The sequence below is a fragment of the Macaca fascicularis genome, chromosome 4 (genome assembly GCF_037993035.2).
Source record: "Macaca fascicularis isolate 582-1 chromosome 4, T2T-MFA8v1.1".
NCBI classification, from domain to species: Eukaryota; Metazoa; Chordata; class Mammalia; order Primates; family Cercopithecidae; genus Macaca; species Macaca fascicularis.
This window is the reverse complement of record NC_088378.1, coordinates 34,951,759-34,977,249: the sequence shown is the minus strand read 5'-3', so window position 1 is coordinate 34,977,249 and position 25,491 is coordinate 34,951,759. Positions and strand designations below refer to the sequence as shown.

Here is a 25,491-nt window from a genome sequence, read left to right as displayed (position 1 = left end):
AAATCTTTTTGAGAACTTTATGGTACTAGAGTGGAAACAGTTGAATAAAGTCCTGATGATGATAGTAAAGTCTTGTGGGCAAATGTGAGACACTGGAAGGTGAGGCTGTTTACCTAAAGGCTGCTTTTTGTAGTTCAGGCTATATAAGCATCATGGTGTGATGTCAAGAATGTATCTCACATAAACTAGAATTGGATTTACACATGGTTGTTAGGCGGTTGAGCCAGAATCAAATTCAGGTTTGTCGAACTCCAGGACTGTTGATTAACCACTGTATGATTTTTGCATTTTATGCTTATTAAGGGAAGTTATGTAATTTCTCTGAGCCTCATTTTCTTTGACTACAGAATGAACTTGATAATATGTGCCTTACAGAGATATTTTGAAGCATAAATATGTTTGTAAAGCATTTAGCAGAAAGTTTTCTCACCAGGTAGGTAGGTCTTTTATTATTAGTAAAATATTTTCTTCAAGACAGTGACTCCAACAAAAAATGGTTTTTGAAAGCAAGTCTGAAACTTCTGCAGAGAACGTTGCATATTTCTTGGAATATTGAGTGCTTTACGTTTTTACACAAAGTTTTCAGTGTTCCGTTTCTCTAGAATTTAGATAATGTTCCAAATAAGTCGTTTGTTGGTCATTACTTTATTTCCCCCTATTGTTTTTTTGTTTGTTATTCTGAATGAATTGTTGTCAAAAAGGTAATAGAATTATACCCTCTTTGTCATTAACTTCCCTTCCGAAGACTTGGAGAATATCTGACACTTGTGGTTAACTGCAACTGTTATATAGTTAAGCCTTAGGTTTTGAAGTTTATGGAATGAGGTTTGGAAAGGCTGATTTTTTTGTTGTTGTTGTTGGAAGCCACAATAGAAATAAACTGGAGAAGTGGTTATTGGTTTTCATCTTGGCTGCAGAAGAAGTATTTGTTGGTGTTGCTATAGAAACATAGTCAAAACTACAGTATTGAAAGCATCACAAAATAAAGCATTGATTTGATTACTTAAATTGTGTTTCTTGTGTCGGAGTTATTCCTAATTGACTTAAAAATGCCTTTGGTTTTTTTTTTTTTTTTATTCTTAGCTGTCATAAATATCCAGATATAAGTTTAAATGAAATAAAGCTCAAAATAAATCAGTGTTCTGAATATGAATGCTAATCATCTAAACTTTTAAAATCACCATTATTCCTTAGTAGTTTGAAAAAATAATTATGTTATAATAAATTCAAATTTCCTGCTGGTGATGGTGATAAGTTATAATTTTAAAAATGTATAGCTTTATATATTTTAGCACTATTTTGGTTCAGTTGGGGATTTTGCATAATGAAAACCACATATGCTTTTTATCTTCAAATTTTATTTATATTTTCTTTTACCAATTTAAATGGACATGCTATTTTAGCTTTTTAATAAAGCTACAATTTGGATCAGTAGAAGACAGTTCCACTAAACAGTTTGTAGGGGAAAATAGCTCTGCTTCTGGCTTTTATAGACTCTCTTGCTCAAAGGAAGAACTGCTATTGAGTCAGTTACAACTTCAGTGGAAGATGTCTTGCAGCTGTGCCTTTTTGGTTTTGTTCCAGAGATAGTATTTGTGTGCACTGTCAGAATGTCTTAAAGGCCCACCCTGGAAAGGATTCAACCCTATAAAAGGAGTTTTGTTTTATAACCTTTCACATATTCTTATGGAGTTCTGGTGGTGATGGTGGTCTTCATTATCTTGTCTTTTAAACTGGCATTTTATTGAGACACAGGCTTCACAGTTTGAGAATAGGAGCTACAGTTGTAGGTATTGTATCTAATGAAATAAATTTAGTCAAGCCCTTCGCACACACTATGATGAAAACAAAATACCCTTCCCCAAACTTTGCAATTTCAGTGAATTATTTTTAACAACTTTTCTGCCTCTGTACTGATAAGGAGATTGGCACTCATTTGATTATTCTCCTGGGTAACTTACTTGATAGATATTGATTTACAAATCAAGTTACTATATAAGAAGAGTTTCAAACACCAATTACTTCTCATATTGAAAATTGTTCGGCCTAAACTGTTTTAAGCCATATGTTTATATAAATGCTAGGAGAATTATCATTGAATATATTCTGGGTGATTGACCATATTTTCTCCAAAATTTCCCCCTTTCTCCTTAGTTTTTTTCCTTTACATTGTTAAAATTACAGCAAATTTAGTTTAAAGATTTTAATTGGTTTTTATTTGCCATTCAAGACTGGAGCAACACCTCATTCTATAAAATAGAACGAATGTCCGATAAGCTGAACAGAGGAAGTTGCTTTTATAGACAGAAAGGAGCTGAGGGAAGCAGAAACAGAGAACAAACGCATGTTGGTTGTTTCAAAGTGACTTTTCTTATAGCGTTAAAACAGAGGGGACTTCCTTATGCCTTCCCCTTTGGATTGGTTGTTGTGAATTTCTTTCTTCCTTTTTAAAAAACTGCCCCATTTCAGAGTTTAGTTTGATTACCTGGCTCCATTCTGGTGTGATATGGTCTGCTGGAGCCTAGTGCAGGAGGCTAGTCCAAAACAATGGCCTCCTGTAAATTTTATTTAACAAAATGCTCCAAAGTTGTTAGCTTCCTTAAACCCCTTCCTCTCCGAGCCCATGTCTATCTCCCATTACTGTTCTCTTTGGCCTGTGGGGTCAGGATGTTCCTCCTGCTATTGAAGGTTAAACTCTTCTCTGTGGTTTTGATCCTTTTCCTCCATCTTTTTTGAACTACATGCCATTCATTTTCCTTTGTTTCTCCTTTGTGTCTTCAACCTCTCCTGTCTCTCTCTCTCCCATCGAAAGACTGCACCAAACAAAAACAGCCTAAACGTACATCTCCCCTCAATCTTAGACTCTTTGTAGTTATTACTTGACCTTTTCTCATTGCTAAACTTCAGATATTAATTTTCACTTATCTCTTTCCCTCCCCTCTTCTGATATTTTATCTGTAGCCATTAGCTTTTTCTTCTCCTAGCCACTGAACTTGCTCTTTGAGGTTAGCAGCAATCTTGTGACCCTTTTAACCCTTATTGTTCCCTGAAGCAATCTGCCCTTGCCCCTGTTGACCATGCCTCCCTGTTAGACTCTTCTTTCTTGTCAGTACTTTCTTGGTTTTCTTTCTCTTAGTGCCTTTTAGCCTTCTTGATAGGTTCTTTGGTCTCTCTGCCTGGGGATTTTTGGTGAGCATTTATCCTACTGTTTGCTTTCTCTACAGTTTCATCTACCTCTGATAATGCTGATTGGCTGAGCAATTCCACATCTCAGTCTGGAAACCCAGGCTCTGTCATTCAGACACACACCTTCAACCATATTCGGATTTCCACCTGGATGTCACACATTTTCAGCCCAGATGCATTCAAAGTGGAAGCTTTTGCTTCCTTTCTTTCTGATTTTTACTTTGTTTGGAAGTCTCTTTCTAACTTCATGGTACCACCATCTAACCGTTGACTCTCAGGAACCTGGGAGCTTTATTTTTCGTTACTCCCATCATCCAGTTAATTATCAAGTCCCATTCATTTTACCCATTAAATATTTATTGACACCATCTCTTCATTTGCATTCTTATTGCTTCTATCTTAGTCTCCTGGATCCCTGGAGCATCATCTTAATGAGTTTCCTTTTTTTTTTTTTTTTTGATAGTCTCGCTCCGTCACCCAGGCTGTAGTGCAGTGGCACGATCTTGGCTCACTGCAGCTGCCGCCTCCTGGGTTCAAGCAATTCTCATGTCTCAGCCTCCCAAGTAGCTGGGATTACAGGTGTGTGCCACCATGTCTGGCTAATAATTTGTATTTTTAGGAGAGATGGAGTTTCGCTATGTTGGCCAGGCTGGTCTCAAACTTTTGACCTGAAGTGGTCCACCCACCTCAGCCTCCCAAAGTGCTGGGGTTATAGGCATGAGCCACCACGCCCGGCCAGTCAGTTTCCTTTCATTGTGTCAATTGGTCTCACATGGCTGCCAAAGTTATCTTCCAGAAATACAAAGTTAATAGCTTTTTAAAAAATTGCCTGCAGGATAGAGTAAAAACATCTGAGCTTAGCATATTGATCATGCATTATTTGGGTGTTGCTTCCCTTGTCCTGTCTCCTCCACTCCCCACCCTGTGTTCCAGGCCATTGAAGTTCTCACTGTTCTCTACAACACATTTATCTTTCATGATTCTGTGTCCTTCACTTACTGTTCCCACGGTGCGGAGTGTGCTTCTACCCACTTATAATAAGCCCAGTAAGCTCCTTCTTATCCTTCAAGGTCAGGGCAAGTGTCACCTCGGGAAGCATTCTTTCTTCATCAAGTCTGTTAACTGTTAAATTGTTTATGCTTCCATCATAGCTCTTATTCTCTTTGCAGTTAGCTATTTAAATACCCTACTGTCACACCACTAGAGCCACATTTTACACAGGTCTGTATCCTCAGCAGCTATCAGCAAGCTCAAAGCAATTCCTCATGGAATGAATGGATCTTTACAAAACCCAGAAGTACAGTATTAAAATCAAGATTTCATGGGCAGAGGTAATGGTGAGTATAATGGCTTGATATTAGATATTTTTTATTTATTGTTTTGAGTAGGTATGGTTGTGGATTGAGAACATCTTGGCACTTGTGGTTAGGATTTTCTAATTCAAGTTTAGAGAATTAGGTTTTGAAAGTGAAGCTACAGAGCTGTAGTCTCAAATTATGGAGAGCTAATAAAGTTATGAAGGATGGGAAGTACACTGGGTTCTCAACAAGTGGCCACACCATTGCAGATCATATATCAGGCAGAAGGAGGATAGCGAGACAGGTGAAGTGAGGAGAGGGCCCCAGACTGGGGCTGTACCTCCCCAGCACACTCTGGGTTTGTAGCTGTGCCTTGCTTATTACATACACCTTAACGTTTCCCCAGCTTGCCCTGGTAGAAGCAGCATTCAATTTTATACAACGTGTTTTTTGATGAAAGCTTTGTGTTTACACGTTTGATGTTTATATGGTTCTAGCAGAGCCTCTTGGAATGGTGGTGGCTGTCTTAAAGTAAAGGAGAGAAAAGAAAGAAGGGAAATTATAGGGGGTGGGTTGGGGTGGGGATATAATTTTCTTTCTACAAGTTGAGAAAGAAATAGGTACATTGGATTGGTGGGAAATTATTATACATTAATGTTTACTTTTTAAAAATGAAGTTAAACCATAATGATACCTTCCACCACTTTTAGGGGAAAAGGCGTAGATGAATCTTTTGACCATGGAAATTCTGTGTTTAACAGTAAATTGCATTCATTTAGTGTTTTGCACTTTACCAGTAGCTATTATGGTTAGTTTTTGATCCTTTCAATCCCATTATATAGGTAGGTTAGCAGCTGCTACTTTTATTTTATACATGTAGCTAAATGGCAACATGGGAATATATCTAAGCTATTTGACTATGTTTGATGTTCCTTAAGGTTAAGAAGGGTAGATATTTCTTGTCAGTTGCCCTTTTATTTTTGGAGACTTACAATTTTGGGGGAGGAGGGAGGTTATAGCATTTTTCTTGGGTACAGAAGTTGCAGCAGAGCTGGGGAGCATTGTAGGTCTCTTGGAATTCCTAGTCTCAGGGCTGTTTTGTTTCTTCTGGCCCTTGGACAACAATGAAGGGTCTCTATTCTTTTTTCTCTCCTTAACAGTGTGTCTCCCCTTCTCATCCAGGCAGGACAGTTTGCTACAGGAAAAGGCATTGGGATTATTGGTAAGAATCTGACATCTAGCCTGGTGAGATCTTGCTACTGATTTGCTATGTAAATAATCTGACTTCTGGGCCTTAGATTTCCCATCTAATTAAAGGCAAGAGGTAGAGGTACATGAACATTGAGATCCTTTTTAGCTCTGAACTACTTTGATTCTCTACAAATTCCATTTTGCTCAGTCATATCTACAGTATTATACAGCTGCTAGCAAGATTGTTGTTTCTGCTTTGTATGTAGTGGAATTTGTGGTAGGTGCTTTTGTTTTATTTCTTTAATCCCTAAGGCAAAGTGGGTGTCATTATGACCTAGTGGTAGCATCTGCTCATTCAAAGTGTGAGAGAAGAATGATCCTATAATTGTAATCTTTATAAAGCTTTCCTTGACCACCGAAAGGAGGTGACCATTTCCTTTGTGCCCTTCTTGTACCTGTCTTACAGCCCTTATCACATAAGGTGTAATGATTTGTTTATGTGTCTGACTTCCCTGCTAGACTGTAAATGTCCAGTAGACTCTTGTGGGCAAGAACTTTCCCTAGGTCCTTAGGGCCTAGACCAGTGTCTGGTGTAAAGCAGGAATTCAGCACATATTTCTTAGACATAAAGTAGAATAAAAATAATACGGTTTAATGTACCTGCTGGATTACTATACTGGTCTGATTGTGTAATTTAAAAAGTGGTGCTTTTGACTTTTGTAGTTAATTAAAAGCAAACAAAAAGGATTTAAGAGTTTTATCCTGATACTTTTTAGATGCTTCTTTGGTTGAAAACAGTAACTTTTTGATTAGAGATTCTCAGCCACCACTCTTTTATTCTTTATCCATTTTCCTCCTTCTGTACCTGCTCCCACTTTCTCTCCATACCCCCTGTAAAAATCTGAGGTCATGCAGTGTCTTTCTTTCCTAGAGTCCCATAAATCTACAGTACTTTTCAACATTACATCTTAAAAATGTAATTGTTTTTAAAGTAATTGAACATGTGAGTCTAATCTTGCTAAGATGTCTGGTAGGGAAGAAATTTTGCAGGTGACGCATGTGTAGTTGTATACATTATTCTGGTTTAGAGCCTGAGAGAAGTTAAACTGTGGTATGTGGTCAAAGAAGAACTTGCACATTAGAGCCAACGTGCTAGTGAAAAAAATTATTTTTTCTGCCTACATCAGATACGTCAGTATCAATGATCCTATGAAATGTGGACCATTTTTAAAAATGTTAAAAAAATGTTATAGACTGATTGGGAAGTTCATCCATATTGAAGAGTCATGGAACTCCTGTCCATATTTGTTCAGGAAGTAATCTTACATGACAATTGGTAGATGAGAAGATTGGATTCCCTGTACAATCAGAATAAAAAGAGTTCTGTTTTTTGTTTTGTTTTGTTTTTTTTTTTTGAAGACGGAGTCTTGTTCTGTCACCTAGGCTGGAGTGCAATGGCACAATCTTGGTTCACTGCAGCCTCTGCCTCCCAGACTCAAGTGTTTCTCCTGCCTCAGCCTCCTGAGTAGCTGGGATTATAGGCACATGCCACTGTGCCCAGCTAATTTTTTTTGTATTTTTAGTAGAGACGGGGTTTCACCATGTTGGCCAGGATGGTCTTGAACTCCTGACCTCAGGTGATCCACCCGTGTTGGCCTCCCAAAGTGCTGGGATTACAGGCATGAGCCACCATGCCCGGCCAGAGATTTAAAAAAAAATTTCTTCTGAATACTTTTTAGGTTATTTTTGTTTTTTTCCGGAAAATTGTGTTGTCTGCTTCTTTTCTTAGTAGGATAGATGATAATCACTTTACAGATGGGAGCTAAATGGGCAGAAGTGAGATGACCAAAAGGAATTCTTCTTCCTCATTGTCTTTTCTGTGATATTGATAACTGTACTTTCTGCCTAGAGTTTGTGTCTCTTAAGGTTTTTGAGCCATTAGTGACTCATCAAATTATGGGGTTCTTTATGTCTTATGCATTCTTTGTCCTCATAAAGTAGGAGGTAGGATGATTTTTAAAAGTCAGATGATACTGGGTTTAAGATAAAATTCTGTGTCTACACAAACTCACATACACAAATGTAGGGAAAGTGTTCCCTTCCTAACCTTAACCAACTTCCTTGAATATTTTAAAATTAACTTTTGGAGGATAAACCTGATTTCCTGTTTTAATGAAATAATGAGACATTGTTGAAACTTGACTTTTTTCGGTCTTCTCAAAATAGATGTAATACATATAAATTCATATAATAACAATTTTAAAATATTAAGACCTTTGTAGATGTTTCAACCTATATATTTTATGTACTCAAATGTATTTAAATCATATTGGAAATGAGTAAATGACACTGGACCTTGTTTGTATACTTCTTTGCTAATAACCCATCAAGTAATCTCATATGTTATTTCACCTCTCTGGGTTCACTTGACTTATCTGAAAAACAAGAGTGTTAAAAAGACTGCCTTGCCAGCCTGGTCAATATGGTAAAACCCCATCTCTACGAAAAATACAAAAATTAGCCAGGTGTGGTAGCAGGCACCTGTAGTCCCAGCTACTTGGGAGGCTGAGGCAGGTGAATTGCTTGAACTCGGGAGGCTGAGGCAGAAGAATCACTTGAACCCGGGAGGGAGAGGTTGCGGTGAGCTGAGATCACACCACTGTACTCTAGCCTGGGAGTCATGGCGACACTCCATCTAAAAAAGAAAGAGGCTGCCTTGTGGAAAAGTCTATTGGCTTTGAAGGCAGACCAAATTGATGTGAATTCTGGCTCTACCACTCATAAGTGGGTATGTGAGTTTGAGACTCAATTTCTCTAGGTTCTAATAGTCTAATTTTTAAATTCACTTTATTAATAGTTCTTTTTCAAAATCATAATGCTACAAAACTCATCCTTTCTGAATTCTCCCAACCTTTTTTTAAACAATGAGATTCACAGGTCTCCTGAGTAGGATCTTTTGAGGCCAGCAGAGGAGCTGAGCAGTAGCATTGGGTTCCCTAGTTAAGAAGGTAGGCGTCTTAGCTGATGCTGCCATAACAAAATACCATAGACTGGGTGGCTCACACAATAGGTACTTATTTTCTCACAGTTCATCTAAGTTGGAGGGTTTCTGGTAAGGGCTCTTCTTTGCTTCCTGACAATTTTTACTGTGCCCTTCATGGTAGAGAGAGAATGAGAGACTGCACAAGTTCACTGGTGCTTCTTTTTATGAGGGCACTAATTTCATCATTAGGGCCCCACCCTCATGACCTTATCTAAACCTATCTCCCAAAGCTCCTACCTCCATCATGTTGTAGGTTAGATTCAACATAGGAATTTTAGAGGGATGCAATTCAGTTCATAGCAGTAGGAGAGTAAGAGAGTAAGAGAAGAGAGCAGGAGACACAGGGGTGTTAAGAAATGCCTAGGATGGACCAGAAGATCTACCACTATTGAATTCATAGGGCCCAGTGCTGCTATAGGTTATAAGTTTTCACATTTCTGGATTACAAGGAGTTATGAATTTCAGAAAAAAAGGTTGAAAGTGTGAACCCGAATACCTGACGACATGCGCCTACGGTAGTCAGAGCACAGTTTGGTTTTATACATTTTAGGGAGAAAGGAGACATCAGTCAACATATGTAAGATGAACATTGGTTCAGTCTGGAAAGACAGGACAAATGAAGCAAAGGTGGGACAACTTGAAGCAGAGAGGGGGCTTCCCGGTCACAGGTGGATAAGAGTCAAATGGTTGCATTCTTCTGAGTTTTCGATTAGCCTCTCCAAAGGAGGCAATCGGATATGCATTTATCTCGGTGAGCAGAGGGGTGACTTTGAATAGAAAGGAGGGAGGCAGGTTTGCCCTAAGCAGTTCCTAGCTTGACTTTTCCCTTTAGCTTAGTGATTTGGGGGCGTCAAGATTTATTTTCCTTTCACAAAGGCATTATTTTTCCAAGTTAAGTATATTGTAACAAATTTACAGTTACATCAGCAGTGTTTATTAAAAAACACATTTAACATAAAAAGGTGGGAAGAACTTAATCTGCATAAGGGAAGATGCTCTGGATTGAATAAAATTGGCTGTATTAAAAAACTCACCAAATTTGCCCTTTGTGAACCCGTGAAAACTTTATGATGGATAGTACAATTTACTTCCACTATGTAGAATGACTTTAAAAAAAAGTTTTGTGTCTGCCCATTTTGGCAAAGATGAATCTCTTCAGAGGTGCCGTGGAAACTTTTACCACAATAAAATTTTTTTAAAAAGTGAAAAAGTGAAGAAGAAAAATGAGGACTTTCATCAAGTCTTCCTATTAAGCAAACCTTAGTTTTTAAAATTTTTAATTTTTTTTGAAATGGAGTCGCTCAGGCTGGAGTGCAATGGCGTGATCTTGGCTCACTGCAACCTCCGCCTCCCAGGTTCAAGTGATTCTTCTGCCTCAGACTCCCGAGTAGCTGGGATTACAGGCACGCGCCACCATGCCCGGGTTTTTTTTTTTTTTTTTTGTATCTTTAGTAGAGACGGGTTTTTACCATGTTGGCCAGGCTGGGCTCAAACCCCTGACCTCGTGATCTGCCCACCTTGGCCTCACAAAGTGGTGGGATTACAGGCGTGACCCACCACGCCTGGCCGCAAGCCTTACTTTTTTTGCTAGTTGGTACTGGTGACATCTTGTTTATTAATAAATATCTGAAGTGTTTTCTTTGTGATTTACAAGAGACCCATTAAAGACTTTGCTGTAGGTGAATGTGAACAGATTACTACTGCTCTGTAGGAGTGTAACACAGTAACTGGATAAAGTTGTAAAAATGCACAAGTGCACTTCTAGTCTATCTCAGTCATGAATTGTCAGTGCAAATATGTGTGTTGGGGAAAAAAACCCAGAATTTAAATTGTGGAAATGTAAAGGGGGGTTGGTACTATGGAGTTAAGGAACATTAGTTATTTCTCAGATTGCTCTGACCTGAATCTTAGAATTGACGCATTTTCCTTTAGTGACTTTACATTTTCGTTGCTTCCATGTTTCTTTAGTCATATTATAGGTGGATATAGTATTATCTTATTTTTAGTCATTTCTCTTTTTATTTATTTATTTTATTTATTTTTTTGAGACGGAGTCTCGTTTTTGCCCAGGCTGGAGTGCAATGGCACAATCCTGGCTCACTGCAACCTCCGCCTCCTGAGTTCAAGCAATTCTCCTGCCTCGGCCTCCTGAGTAGCTGGGACCACAGGCGTGCGCTATGACACTCAGCCAATTGTTGTGTTTTTAGTAGAGATGGAGTTTCGCCACGTTGGCCAGGCTGGTCTAGAACTCCTGACCTCAAGTGATTTGTCTACCTCGGCCTCCCAAAGTTCTGGTGTTACAGGCACGAGCCACTGCGCCTGGCCATTTTTAGTAATTTCTCAATTTAGGATTGAAATATGAAACAAGGATTTAATAGCTTTATAACTATATCACGGTACCTATACTATCTGGGTTAAAATGTACCTCCATTTTTATATACAGTGTGAATGAATAGACATTCTTGTATAAATGAGTCAAAATGAATATTTTTTAATGTTGAAATATGGATGATGTATTTGCACAGTTTTTCTGTATCTGAAAATTTGTCTATAGTAATTTATAGATAAAGATGATTAGACTGTACAATAGACCTCCCCTTATTCATAGTTTTGCTTTCTGCAGTGCAGTTACCTGCAGTCATCTGTGGTCTAAAATTATTACATGGAAAATTCTAGAAACAAGCAATTCATAAGTTTTCAGTTGCACACCATTTTTAGTAGCATGATGAAATATCACACTCTCTGCCGCATCCTGTGCGGGATGTGAATTACGCATTTGCCCAGTGGCTCCATGCTGTAGAAGCAACCACCTGTCAGTTACTTAGTAGCTGGCTTGGTGATCAGATTGACTATCGTAATATCACAGTGCTTGTGTTCAAATCACCCTTATTCTACTTAATAAAAGCACAAGAATAGTGATGGTGGCAATTTGAATATGCCAAAGAGAAGCCATCAGGTGCTTCCATTATGCGAAAAGGGGAAAGTTCTTAAGGAAAAAGAAAAAAATTGTATGCTAAGGTTGCTAAGATCTATGGTAAGAATCCAATCTTCAACCTGTGAAATTGTGAAAAAAGAAAAAAAAAATTTGTGCTAGTTTGGCTGTCGCACTTCAAACTGCAAAAGTTATGGCCACAGTGAATAAACTCTTAGTTAGGGTGTAAGAGGGTGGCCAGACGCAGTGGCTCACGCCTGTAATCCCAGCATTTTGGGAGGCCAAGGCAGGATGATCACTTGAGTCCTGGAGTTTGAGATCAGCCTCGGCTGTATCATAGTGAGACTCTATCTCTACAAAAACGTAAAAAAATTAGCTGGGCATGGCAGTGCATGCCTCTGGTCCCAGCTACTTGAGAGGCTGGGGTGGGAGGATTGTTTGAGTCCAGGAGGTCGAGGCTGCAGTGAGCCATGAGTGTGCCATTGCACTCCAGCCTGGGTGACAGGGTGAGCCCCTGTCTCTAAAAATAAGGAAGAAAATTTAAAAAGTACAAGGCATTAAATTTGTGGGTGGAAGACATGAACAGAAGAAACACGTTCCAATTGATGAGTCGGGTTTGGTACTCTCAGTGGTTTCAGGCATCTACTGGGCTTCTTTCCCCAAGGATAAGGGGGGACCACTTTAAGTTGTGTACATATACTTTTGGTGTCTATTCTAGGATGAATTAAAATGACAAAAATAAAAACAAAGTTGCAGGATGGAGACCCGAAGCAAAGCAAAAATCATAACCACAAAAACTAAACGAGAAAAAAACTCAGGATAGAAAAATTTTATAAAAATTATAGAATTACAATTGTGTCATTAAAACTAGTTTCTATGCTGAAGGGTTCTTCATTTGTGGGGTAGAACAGGCAGCAGGAAGCAGACTTTTTTCTTTGACCCATGTGCATTTTCTAGCTGAGGAATGAAGTGACTTGGAACCAAACTGGGCTTCTCTACTGAGCATGTCCCTCTCCAGCAGGGTCTGGCTTGGGTGGGGCCAGTCTTGCTCATTAAGCTTTTGGACGCTGGATTTCCATCAGCTTTCCACAGTTTTCCAATGACAGGAAATAGCAGAGAGCGGGCTTGATGTGCTTAAAAGCTGCGTATGTATTTCAAGGGGGGAGATTATTAGGACATTTTTGTTGCAGTGGTTGGGTTTTGTGATACATGCTTGTTTGTTTCTGCTTGTGGAGGAAGTTTGCTATTGAAAGTGTGACTAGTCAGGGGACTGAAAATTAGGAAAATACTAATATACAGAGTAGATGGAATCTGAGTACGTACACTGTTTCACAAGGGAATATGTTGTGATATTTGAACTAAGCCCTATGAAAAATACATTTTTCTAGTGGGCCGAGTTTAGTTTTAGATGTCTTGTTTGCATTTTTCTAGGCAAATGTTGACTTTTGTCAGGCTATCTTTAACATGATAGCTGTTTCAGGTTTGACCTATGAGAATAATGAAGCTAGTTGGTTTCTTTTATATGCTTGTCTGGTTGTTTCACAATTTTTTCAGTGGTATGACATAATACTGTACAAAATTAGTACTATATTATTTCCGGAAGCACAGTGAGGACTATGTAAGGTTAATTGTGTGCAGTTATTTTCTTTTTAGCATCTTAAAGAATTATAACTTTCAATTTACTTCTAAAGTGCTTCATTTTCACCCTAACTTGTTTGATTAAAAGAAGCTGTACTGTAGCTATCAGAGATTTGAGTTCACAGTTTTTAGCGTCTACAGATTAGTAGCCATTTAACAGTTACCAAGGTCTGATTATTGGTTTGATGTTGTCACACCCTAAGTAAATATTGATCGAATAAGAATAGGTATCAACATCTTCATTTATTACTGAATATTTAATTGGTTGTCATATTGAATACATGTGAAAATGTATATTGCCCAGATTCTGACATCCAGACTTGGGAAAAAATCTTCTTGCATTTTCTTTATATAATCTAACAGTCTAGCAGTCTTCAAAAAGATTCTTGCTTCATTGAGACTTCCTGACAAAATGAAAAGCGGGGCCACTATAATTAGCGATGACCTCTGCGATTCCTTTTTTTATTGTTGACACTGTAAGGGATGCTCTATATCACTGAAGTGTTTATGGTATTTTGAGGGAGGTGCATGTGTACTTGGGAAGTTTAAGTTTTTCTTTTTTATTGTCACAAGGAAGATTTGTCTCTTCAAATTATTTGCATCGTGGGTGTGGGAGCTGAATAAATGATAACTGTTGAGGTGATGCTGATGACCTGGACAGTCAGTTGTCCCCTGCATCTACTTTGTAGTGTTCCTGTACAGATGATATGATATATTGATGATCTATAGTTTAGTATCATAGCAGGATCACAAGGCAAGTTACATTGGAAAGGTAAATTTTTAACTTTGATGTTGGTTTTGCTTGCATTTTTTGGTGGACTCCAGACATTGAATGCCTGACCTATTCTCCAGCGTGATTCTCTACCAAATCACTTTTGCAAATGTTGGACTTCGAGAATTTTACCTGTAAGAAAACAAATACATTTCACTGAAGTAAAAACTTATCCTAGCCACCAGCACCTAAAAATAGTTATTTGAAGTCCTCACTAAGTAGTTCTGAACTAAATGAATCCTCAGAGTAGAAATACTTTAAGGAAAAAAAAAAAAAAAGGTTTTATAGCACTCCAGATGGCATGTCTGTAATTCCATTGTAGTTACAGCTTTTCCCGCCGAGGGAAAGTTGCTCTTATCGCGCCAGGCTTGGAGGGTCCATAATTTGGATACTCTCTGGCACCTTCTGCTGATCAGCCGGTGGACTGGGGTCAGCATTTGGATATGCTTGCTTAAGCTAGAAAAGTCATTCAGTCTATAGTCTTAGTTTTTAGCATGTATGCTATGTATTGGTAGAACTCTTCAGTACTGCTTTAACTACTTAAAATGGCAGAAGAACTAACGGCCAAAACTTAAGAAGTGAATTATGTTTTTTATGAGGTTTAGGTATTTATGCCTGTTGACTACAGCATTCCAAAGCTTATAGAGAAGAGGATTTGAAAGTGTGAGATCAGTGTAGGCTCCAGCTTGGTGGACTTGTCATAGTGTGGGGGAGTTGATTGACTTTGACAAGCTTTTGTCTTATGACCTATTAAAATGCAGCGTCTGCAGCCTGTGCGTTTATCCTGTGCAGTTAACCTTGGTGGATTTGTCGTTTGCTTATTTGGGAAATGCCTCCTGAACCGCTACTGTTATTTTTTAGAGTTTGACTCACACAGAAATAGTATTAGACTGGTTGTTGATTACTGTTGGATACCAAGTGGGCACGAGTTTTATGATGGGGATGGGGAGCCATTTTATGCGTAAGATAGTTGTGGGATGAGCTTAGGAAAAATAGGCTCGCTGGCATCTGTCATGATCATGGGAGTCTGTTGGTATTGGCCCTGCTCTGGTTTGAGCGTGGTTATGATGTCACTGGAATAAACTGCACGTTAGCCTTTTTTTTTTTTTCTATGGAGCATCCATTATAGGGGGGTGGCCCAAATAAATGTTCCCTAAATGCCAGGAACATCACAAAAGATACTTATCAGGAAGCCACCGGATGCAAACACTGTGCTAGGAACATGTAGTTGTTTATCTGCACAAAAGTTTTACCCTCTTCATGTGAATATAGTAGCAGATGGGCAGGGAAGAGGTGTGGACAGGAAACTTGATGACAAACTTGTGCTGTCAGGCCCATTTTATTCCTGCTTTTCCCTGTGAGGAGGAAGCTGCTGAAAGAGATTGGGGAATGTTTATGTATGACCAGCTTAGACATTTAATAGGACTCTTCCCATTCTGTTTATTCTGCCTTTAAAAAAAAAGTCCCCAACTTTCAGAGAACTCTGTTTCCAAGTGCCCTGTTCCCAGCCCTCCAGCAGATAATACGAATAATCTTTTTATGCTGCCTGCATATGCACCAATATTATTGTCAGCAAAAGACACTTGTTTGTTTCAAGTCCACACTGAGTAAAAAAGGATAAAAAACAAGCATAAAACAAGTTCCTGTTTTCTCAGGAACTGTAATTGACTCTTGAACAACACGAGCCTGCACCGCATAGGTCCGCTTATGTGTGAGTTTTTTCAGTAAATCTAATCAGCCCTGTATATAGGCCACTTCTGTATCTGCAACCAAATTCAGGTTGAAAATAACTGTTCGCAGGGTGCTAAACTCGGATACAGATGGCTGACGTTTCCTGATCCACAGGTTCAGCAAGGCTGACAGCGGGACTTGAGTATGTGTGGATTTGGGTATCTGTGGACCAATCCCCCACAGATACTGAGGGACAACTGTATTTTTTTAAATGAAGAACTGATACACTTCTTAAAAAAAAAAGTTGCTGCACTAAAAGCTTGGGTGTTGAGCTTATACTACTTAGGGGAACAATCTAGATGGGGTAAGTGGTGGGTTTGTGAAATATACTGAAGTGGAGGCTGGCAGAAATCAGTTTCTTTGAGGATACAGAAACAGTCTTAACCTTCATACACTAGGAAATCCAAAGCTTAGGCCATCTTAATGCTACTGCTCAGCTGGAATCGACGTTCATTTGTGTGGCTAGAGCTGTGTGACAGGGCAAAGTGGCATTGTGGCTTGTGGGAGTCATACACGTGTTGTCTCCAAGGAAGCTGGCTAACCAAGCTGGGTTCACTTAATGCATAAATATTGTTCTCCTAGTAAAATACTTAAGTGCTTAAGTTTATGAAAACTTCTGCTCAGTAAAAACATCATCTCCCACGTCTGTACCTCGGCAGTCATCCGCCATTGACTGCCACCCTCCATTCCGCGTAATCACTGTTGTTACTCTCTTGCATCCTTCCCTAGTTTCTTTACTCATTTAAAGGAAAATGTGTGTGTCCATATTCACATCCTTTGTATGTGTATCTCCCACATGCTTTGCTTTCAACCTATAAGGTGTACTGTCTGTATAAGGTATCCTATCCCTATAAAGTGACCTATCACTTATACCATCTGAATCTTGCTGTTTGTACTTAACAATGTACTTAATAATTGGAGTTATTTTCCCAACTGGGGTGGTAGCCTTTCTCATCTTTTCTCTTTACAGTTGCATAGTATTCTGTTGTATGAATGTGGTGTAATGCCCCCTGTTGATGGACATGGATCCTTAGCTTTTACAGTGTTGTAGTGAGTCACCTTTACATAATTATTTTACATGTGCACAAATATGTCTGTAGGATACTTTACCACAAGCTTGTCCAACCTGTGGCCTGTAGGCCACACGAGGCCCGGGACAGCTTTGAATTCTGCCCAACACAAATTTGTAAACTTTCTTAGAGCATTATGAGATTTTTTGTTTTGTTTTTTTAATCTCATCAGCTATTGTTAGTGTACTTTATGTGTGGCCCAAGACATTCTTCTTTTTCCAGTGTGGCCCAGGGAAGCCACCCCTGCATTACCACAAGCAGGATTACTAAAGTGCGGACACATTTGGAATTTTGAAAGCTGTTGGCAAATTGACTTCCACTGGGCCCATACCAGTTTATTCTTCTGCTAGCAGTTGTTTGAGAATGCCTTCGTTCCCATAGTCTTGCTCAGTGAGTGCATGATTACACTTTTGGATGTCTCCATTCTGAATTTTTAGTTTCATTTCTTCTTCTAAAGGTGTGACAAGCACCTCTTCATATGTTTATGTGCCATTTGTCTTCTTTCCTTCTTTCCTTCTTTCCTTCTTTTCTTTTCTCTTCTTTTCTTTTCTTTTCTTTTCTTTTCTTTTCTTTTCTTTTCTTTTCTTTTCTTTTCTTTTCTTTTCTTTTCTTTTCTTTTCTTTCTTCTCTGTTTATCCATTAGCCACTTTCTCTACCATTGGACCAATGATTTAAATTGGCCTAGCCAAAAATTTAAAAATACAATTTGTTTTTTATTTTTTTAATGTTGAGGCAACTTACACCCAAGCTTGTTTTATTGGACTTTTAAATTTAGGTTACTTGAATTCAGATAGAGACCAAATAAAAATGGGAAAGAGAATTATTCCTCTCTAAAAAGCATGTAATGACTATTTGTATGTTATGAGTGTTTAACCAGCATTTCCTATGAAGGACCATTCATTGTGTGATTTCCTGAAGAGATAACAAGAAAATCGTGGCTGCTTTTCAAGCTAGTAGTTATTTTAAAATCTGAATTACCAAGATTTATGAATTGGTTACAAGTTGTTTGACCCATGAATGCTAATCTTATTACCTATGTCTCCCACTATACTGAGAGCAGGATTCTTTCATCTGTATTACTGGTGCCTGGTGCATATGCTTTGAGAGTACTCAATAAACACTTGTTTTGAAAGAAGAGGATAAGATAGTGACCCCACTCACATCCTGATGGTCACTGAAATTCACGAGGGGTGCTCCGTTAGAACATCCTGCTAATGATTATAAAGCCCCAAAACATAGTGGTAATTATCAATTTCACTTTTCAACAAATCATTAGCTGTCAGGCATCATGCTAGGTGCAAGTTATACAGTAGTGAAGTCGTTTTGGGATTGAAGGCAGTGTTGGACAAGGTCTTTAGAGCTGGACGGCCTGGGTTTGAATTGTGGCACTTCTCTTTATTGGTTATATGGCTTTGACCAACCCATCTATCCTCTTTTTACCTTTTTCATCTGTAACATGAGAATAATTTCAGTTCCTTCCTAAAAGGGTTGAGAAGGTTCAAGTTGCTGCATGCAATGTTTCTAGAGCAGTGTTTAACAAATAACTGATATTATCATGATTATTTATGTTATGATTACTGTTATTACTACCATTACTGTTTTTTTTTAGTAAACAAATATAGTTATTTTCTTGGCAGAATCTCTATGTGATGACAGTGGCTGATCATTTATTATGAATTTATTATGTGCCAGGCACTTTATGTATTATAGCATCTAATCTAATACTTGGAATCAACCAATGAGTACATTTTATTATCCTTTTTTTTTTTTTTTTTGCTTATGAGGAAGCTGAAACTCAGCAAGGCTAAAATAACTTGTCTGCAGTTACATGGCTAATAAGCAGAGCTGAAATTCTAATCCTGTTTTATTTCCCAGTCTTGATCTCCAAACCACCAGGCTATTTTATTCGGACATAGGTAACTTCTCACAGAAAGAATGTAGCTTCAGGCTGGACGTGGTGGCTCATGCCTGTAATCCCAGCACTTTGGGAGGCTGAGGCGGGTGGATCACTTGAGGTCAGGAGTTTGAGACCAGCCTGGTCAACATGGAGAAACCCTGTCTCTACTAAAAATACAAAAATTAGCCAGGCATGGTGGCATGCACCTGTAATCCCAGCTAGTCGGGAGGCTGAGGCAGGAGAATCGCTTGAACCCAGCAGGTGGAGATTGCAGTAAGCTGATAACATGCCATGGCACTTCAGCCCTGGGCGACAGAGGGAAACTCCATCTGAAAAAAAAAGCAAAAGAAAAGAAAGAATATAGCTTCAGCTTTGATTATTACGCAGAATTGGGTCTCTACCTGAGAGAAGGAATTGGAGCAGATGCCGTTCACCAAAATTTCTGACCATACTACTCAGTGTGCATAATTGATTGATGAGAACTCAGCAGGGTTCTGGATGTCTCTGTCATCTCTGCTAGTGTGTGTTGTTGGATTGCCAGTATTACAAGGTTTATATGCATTATGGTTATGTGAATAAAGATATCCAATATTAGAGTCCTTCATGATTTGTGTGGCCTCTGGTTGTTTAGCTTTAACTTCAGGAAATTGTATCCATTTCCAAGATTGCCTTAGTTGCTGGTGGAGAATGCTTTGCCTGGCACATGTCTTTTTCTTGACTCCATCCTTAATGACAGCAGTGGGGACTTGCTTTCAACAAAGAAGATTGTTATTGCTACTGGATGTTATTTAAAAGTATGCCTTGGCCGGGCGCGGTGGCTCAAGCCTGTAATCCCAGCACTTTGGGAGGCCGAGACGGGCGGATCACGAGGTCAGGAGATCGAGACCATCCTGGCTAACACGGTGAAACCCCGTCTCTACTAAAAAAATACAAAAAACTAGCCGGGCGAGGTGACGGGCGCCTGTAGTCCCAGCTACTTGGGAGGCTGAGGCAGGAGAATGGCATAAACCCGGGAGGCGGAGCTTGCAGTGAGCTGAGATCCGGCCACTGTACTCCAGCCCCGGCGACAAAAAAAAAAAAAGTATGCCTTAGTTTTCATATACCCGTCTCTCCAACATATGAAGAAAGGGACTCATATGTTGATAAAGTAAGATTTTTTTTTGTTTCATTTTTATTTAGAGTTGTTAGAATAAAGAATTAATGGTTTATCTCACTAATATTAACTCAAGTATTAGGTTTTAAAAAATTGAACATCATTTGGAAAAAATGGAATACTTTGACAACCATAGCTCTTAGGTATGAGGGTCATAAAATGCAAGTGGGAGTAATGATGACCTGAGATCTATATGTACTCTCAGTTTCTTAATGCTTATTTTCTAATGCTCTCCTCAGAATATGCAGAAGTCAACATCAAGATGTTTTTGAGTACAAGTCACTGAAATCCCTGGCTCATTGAGCCCTCTTCTCTGTGATTCTCTTGCTAGTGTCCTTTGTTGTATGACAGTGTGTCACCAGGCTTTTTCTTCTCTGTGGATTCAAGATGACAACAGCATTTAACAGAGTTATGTATACAATGTTCAGAGACAGCAGAAGGGGCCTCCTCTTCCTGTGGCTCTTTTTAGAGGGAGAGATCCTTTTCCAGAAGCCCACCAGTGGACTTTGTGCATATTTTCTTGGCAAAGGGTGGGAGACTACCACGATTGCCCTAGACCAGTAGATGCTACCCTTCGGGCCCATCTGGAGCTAGCCTCTGTTGAAACACATATGGAAGGGGGGAAGTGGAACAAAATTTAGGTTCTGTTAAAAAGGAGAAAGAGTGGAAGAAATATATGCTCTGAATGTCACCTGATCCCATCTAGACTTGAACTAGCGAAGATTGTAGTTCATATGTTTTGTATGTGTGAGTTTAATTTAAACTGGATATTAGTTTACATCTTTATAGTAATAGTTCTGTCTCTCTAATAGGTTCCTTATCCCTTTAAAAATAAATAAACAAGTGATATAGTGGGTTATAAAGGTAACTAGGGTGAGCAGCATTGGATTACTTGTTCATCCTCCCTATATAGATAATATGAACTAACAAATAGTCCCTTTGGAATGTATTTATACTTACTTGAATATGAAGTATAGTATTTTCTAGACCATCTGACATTTAAGAAACATAAACCTATGAGGGTAAGGACTTACTTGCACTCTGGTGCTCTAAATCTGCTTGTTTTTGTTATTCCTTCTTCCTCCAGATATTTCTTCTTCCTTGTTCCCCTTCCCCCTCCCTCTCCTCTCTCTTCCTCCTCCCCCTCCACCCCTGCCTCTCCTGCCTTTTCCCCTTCTCCTTTCAAATGATGAATATATTTGAGAAGCATCACTCCATTATTTCTCAAGTAGAGTTAGGTGGCTGCTGAATCATTTCTATATTTGTTTTTTTTCCCCCCCACGTTTGATGCGTTAATGGCATCAAATAGTGCAGTATTAAAAGACCTTCTCTTTTAATAGCTATAGACCCTTTGGGGAGGTGAACGTACAAGCACTTGATTGTGGGTATCAGCAGGATGCTCTACATATCCTCTACCCACAAGCAGATGAAAACTAGTTTTGTCAGATGTAGAAAATGGCCAGATTAGAGCTGTCTATACATTGCCAGTATGTTTAAAGTTCAATGGTTATTTGTTGCAAAGTTTTGTTGTTTTCTCAAAGCTCAAGTGAAAGCCTCCCTCCATCCTCTCGCTACCATTTTTGAAGCTTAGAAATGCATTCCTTCCCATTTTGTGAATCTTGGGTCCTTAAAAAATGGGTTGAGCTCTCTTGGTAGAAATCAAAGACCCTCATATTGCTTGTGATCTCAGCAGAGAATGGGAGCTACTCAGCTGGCAGCAGCACCTACCCTGTTCCCTGCTCAGGGGTTTTATTAACAGTAAGGTCCCAGTTTCCTCAAGGTTTTAAGGAAACATCTGAACCCAAGAATTAGCATGAACCCCTTGCTTGAAGTTGTTTGTATGTTTGTAAGGTTGTGTATCTGCTTTGCTTTGCTGGCTGTAGTATTCTGATTAAGGGCCAATGTTTTAAGTAGCATGATGTTATATGGTTGGCAGTTCAGCCTACTGATAGAGATAGCACGTTAAAATGTACCTCCTTTTTTAAACTTTGGAAAAAAAAAGAATGGGTTTATGTAACACAGCTCCTTACCTAACCAGTACTGATCCTCTGTTGATGATGGTTTTCTGCTTCATTGCATGTTAAATGATGCATGCTTTTTCTCATGAAGCTGTCACAATAACGAATACTTTTATCAACCCAGATGGAGCATGCCAACATGGTAATTGTGTCAAAACCACATGCTTGTCTAATGGGCGGGCTGTTCACAGCAGTGTTCTTTTTGGTTGATGGTAAGTAGAAAGATCATTACTTAATGTATTATATAACTATACTAATGATGGATTTTGGGTAATTATAATTAAATATTAGTCAATGAGCATTGCCAGAATTTGGGAAACCTTAGTTCCAGCTTTGGCTTGCCCATCTGACTTTACCATCTCAGGCAAATCTCCTGGTCTTTCTGATCCTCAGTTTTGTTGTTGATAAAATAAAGTGAGGATATTAGGCTAGATGACTGAACAATACTCACTTAGTAAGTACTTATTAGGTACCTATTATGTGCCAGTCTAGATGCTGGAAACATAGCAGTATATAAAAGAAAGATCCCAGCCCTCATGGAGCTTTCGTTTTAGAGGGAATGTCAGCATTCCACTGCAAGAGTTCTCATTTTCATGGGTGATAGAGTTTAAAGGCTTATCCACATCTGAAAGAAACTCAGGGTTATAGGCATGATAATTAGGGTGAGTGAATGTACTGTAATCATGTTTTCTTGATGGTGGTAATTTGTTCAAGAAACCATTTTATCAACAAAGAAGGTAGTGTTTTGTTTTGAGCTCTGTTGAACTCTTGAAACTGTTTCAAGAATATGTTGAGTAATGATCCAATTAGTCTTTTCCATTGTTTTCTGTCTTGTAACTTCTATTTGGATGGGTGACAATGATCGTCACTTTTGAGGCTCTTAACCCTTGTAGGTGTTGTGAATACAGTGGTGATTGAGGATGACTTTGTGAGGCTTAACCATATGGTTTTGTTGGTGCTCTTCATGTCTGTATTTGTACTTTGTCTTCAGTTTCTGTTGACCGGCTCAGTTATGATTACATGGTCAAGCAATAACGTTCAAATGGGATTTTCTTTGTGATTTAAATTCATCTATAAATTTCTTACTTTTAAGAGAGAGTATTCTGAATAAATCTGAGAACACATTTTTGTTATTTTATAGTCAGTTTCATTAACTGGCAGGAGCCTTCTTTGAGTACTAGGCCAAGGACTCTGTGGTTGAGCAGGTCATTCACACATAATGGAACTGTGATTGCATTTGAAGTGTGTGTGAGGGAAGGTATACACAGCTGGGTGGTTCTCCATTAGTGGCCTTGGATAAGTGACTTCTGTTTATTATTTGTAAAATAGGGATAATACATACTTTGTAGAATATTTTGAGAAACAGATTATGGGTACTGTGTCAGACAGTAAACAGTGAGTAGTGACCCTTATGATTAAAATATAAACAACTATTAATGCTTTTAACATAATACTGGAAACTCAAATTTTATATTTCACTGCTTCTAAAATATTTTGGCCAAAAAGCAGCCTTAGCTGATTGGTTCCCAGACTGTTTCTCACAGCCAAAGTAATTAGAGAGCTGCCAATTTACCTTGGTTAGCTTAGACAAGTATGGGGCATTTTGGTTTTAATTTTACCAGGACATTTATTCAGCTCTTAGAATGTAGCTAGAGAGTATATACTAGAAATATACTTTGGTTATTTCATGATTAAAGTAAATAATACTGTCCACTTAAATGGTACATGGGAAATGGTACGTTAAAGAAGGAAAAAAGGTTTTCTGTGCAATATGGAGCTGGTTTACCTGTCCTCGGGTCTCGTTGGAAGATATACTTTTGAATTTCAAATACCTGAGAATGAGAAGCAGCATAGAATATGTAGGTAGGATAGTTAACTATTCCCTCTTACATAGCATTGCTGTCAAGGATATTACTGTCCCCTGATCTCCCTGCCTCGCTATGTATTTCTCCTGGCCCTCATGCGTTTTCTTCTGCCTGACCTTACATGTTGATGGTGATAAGAGCTCTTTTAAGGATCCTCTAAGTTTAAGCTACCCTTTTTCTCTAGGTGATGTATCTCCTGCTATCACCCATATGCTGACAACGTCCAAACCCTATCTCTAGTGTGTATCTAGTCTCCAATCAAAACCTGCTTGTCTCGGGGTCATCTAGACATCTCCACAACTTCTCAATCATAGTGAATTCAAAATTGAATTATATATGTCAGCCAGACCCACTTTTACAGGTGTTCCCCATTTCCATGAATGTTTCTACCATCGCCCTAGTCTTCCATGACCTGGGCATTTTCCTTGACTCTTTCCTCTCTTTGACTTTCTATATTCAGCCTGGATATCAAGTCATATCCACTCTACTTCTTTACCTTTAGATTAATATCTTGTCCTTTACCCTACTGTTTTCTGCCATAGTAGAGACCATCGTCTTCTCAGGTCTGGATCAACCAGAGATCGGATCAACCCAATCTCCTGGATGTCTTTCTGCTTCAGTTTTTTCTTTCATCCTGTACTTTACAGCCAAGTTGGGCTAAGTGAAATGAGAATCTTATTACATTTCTCCTCTACTTCAAGCACTTATGTAACTTCTCATTGCTTTTCAAATAACCCCCGCATTGCCTTTAAAATAACACAAAATCTTTTATGTTTTGGCTTCTGCCTTCCTTTCTTACTTCATTATTACCAGTTCAGCTTCCGCCCGTCCTATCTTCACTCATAAGCCCCCACTTCACTTGTACAGAGGATTATTGTTCTGTGCCTGTGGTTTCCTTTTTTATGAGGAATGTTCTCATGTTTCCACACAACTCCCTATGCCTGACACATACCTTCCATTCTGGCTATTTTGTCTGAATAATGAGTACCCAATAAAAAAATAAACTCAGATGTCAACTTCTGCAGAAACGCCTGCCTGGTGACCCTTTTCTTCTCCTAACCTGGTGGGTTAAGTCCTTTGCTGCTTGTTGTTGTTGTCGTTATTGTTGTTGTTGTTGTTGTTGTTGTTTTGAGACAGGATCTCGCTCTGTTGTCTAGGCTGGAGTGCAGTGACACAATCTTGGCTCACTGCAACCTCTGCCTCCCGGGTCAAACAATTCTCCTGCCTCAGCCTCCCAAGTAGCTGGGATTACAGAGACGTGCCACCACGCTCGGCTAATTTTTGTATTTTTAGTAGAGATGGGATTTTGCCATGTTCAAGCCAGGATGGTCTCGAACTCCTGACCTCAAGTGGTCCACCCTCCTCAGCCTCCCAAAGTGCTGGGATTATAGGCATGAGCCACCGCACCTGGCCTAGTCCTGTGCTTTTTGTGCAACATGCTATTGACTTATCTATGCTTATTTGTAGCCCTCACTCCCTTAGCTCCTCAAAGGTTGTCTTTATTCATGTGCCTATGGCTTACCACATCATAGAAGCCATTAAATATAGGCAAATTGACTTGACTATTTTTGTGGTTGCATATTAGATGTGAAAAACATTTTTAAGTTATTTTTATTGAGAAAATTAACATATCACAAAATTCACCCTTTTAAAGTGGCTGGTTTTGGATATATTCATAAGGTTGCCGGGGGTGAGGG

General features: G+C 38.9%; 1 protein-coding gene across 50 annotated transcripts in view; it reads left to right on the top strand.

The window, feature by feature from the left end:
• The window catches only part of EPB41L2 (erythrocyte membrane protein band 4.1 like 2), a 227,714-nt gene that overhangs the window by 81,926 nt on the left and 120,297 nt on the right, over positions 1-25,491 (top strand). For 14 of the 50 annotated variants that reach the window (XR_012433436.1, XR_012433431.1, XR_012433428.1 and 11 more), the window contains exon 1: positions 12,739-12,795. The exons of the other annotated variants lie outside the window; for them this stretch is intronic. The gene's annotated coding sequence lies outside the window, so the exon portion shown is untranslated. Of the gene's footprint in view, positions 1-12,738; positions 12,796-25,491 lie in introns of those variants that run through there. 50 annotated transcript variants of the gene reach the window in all.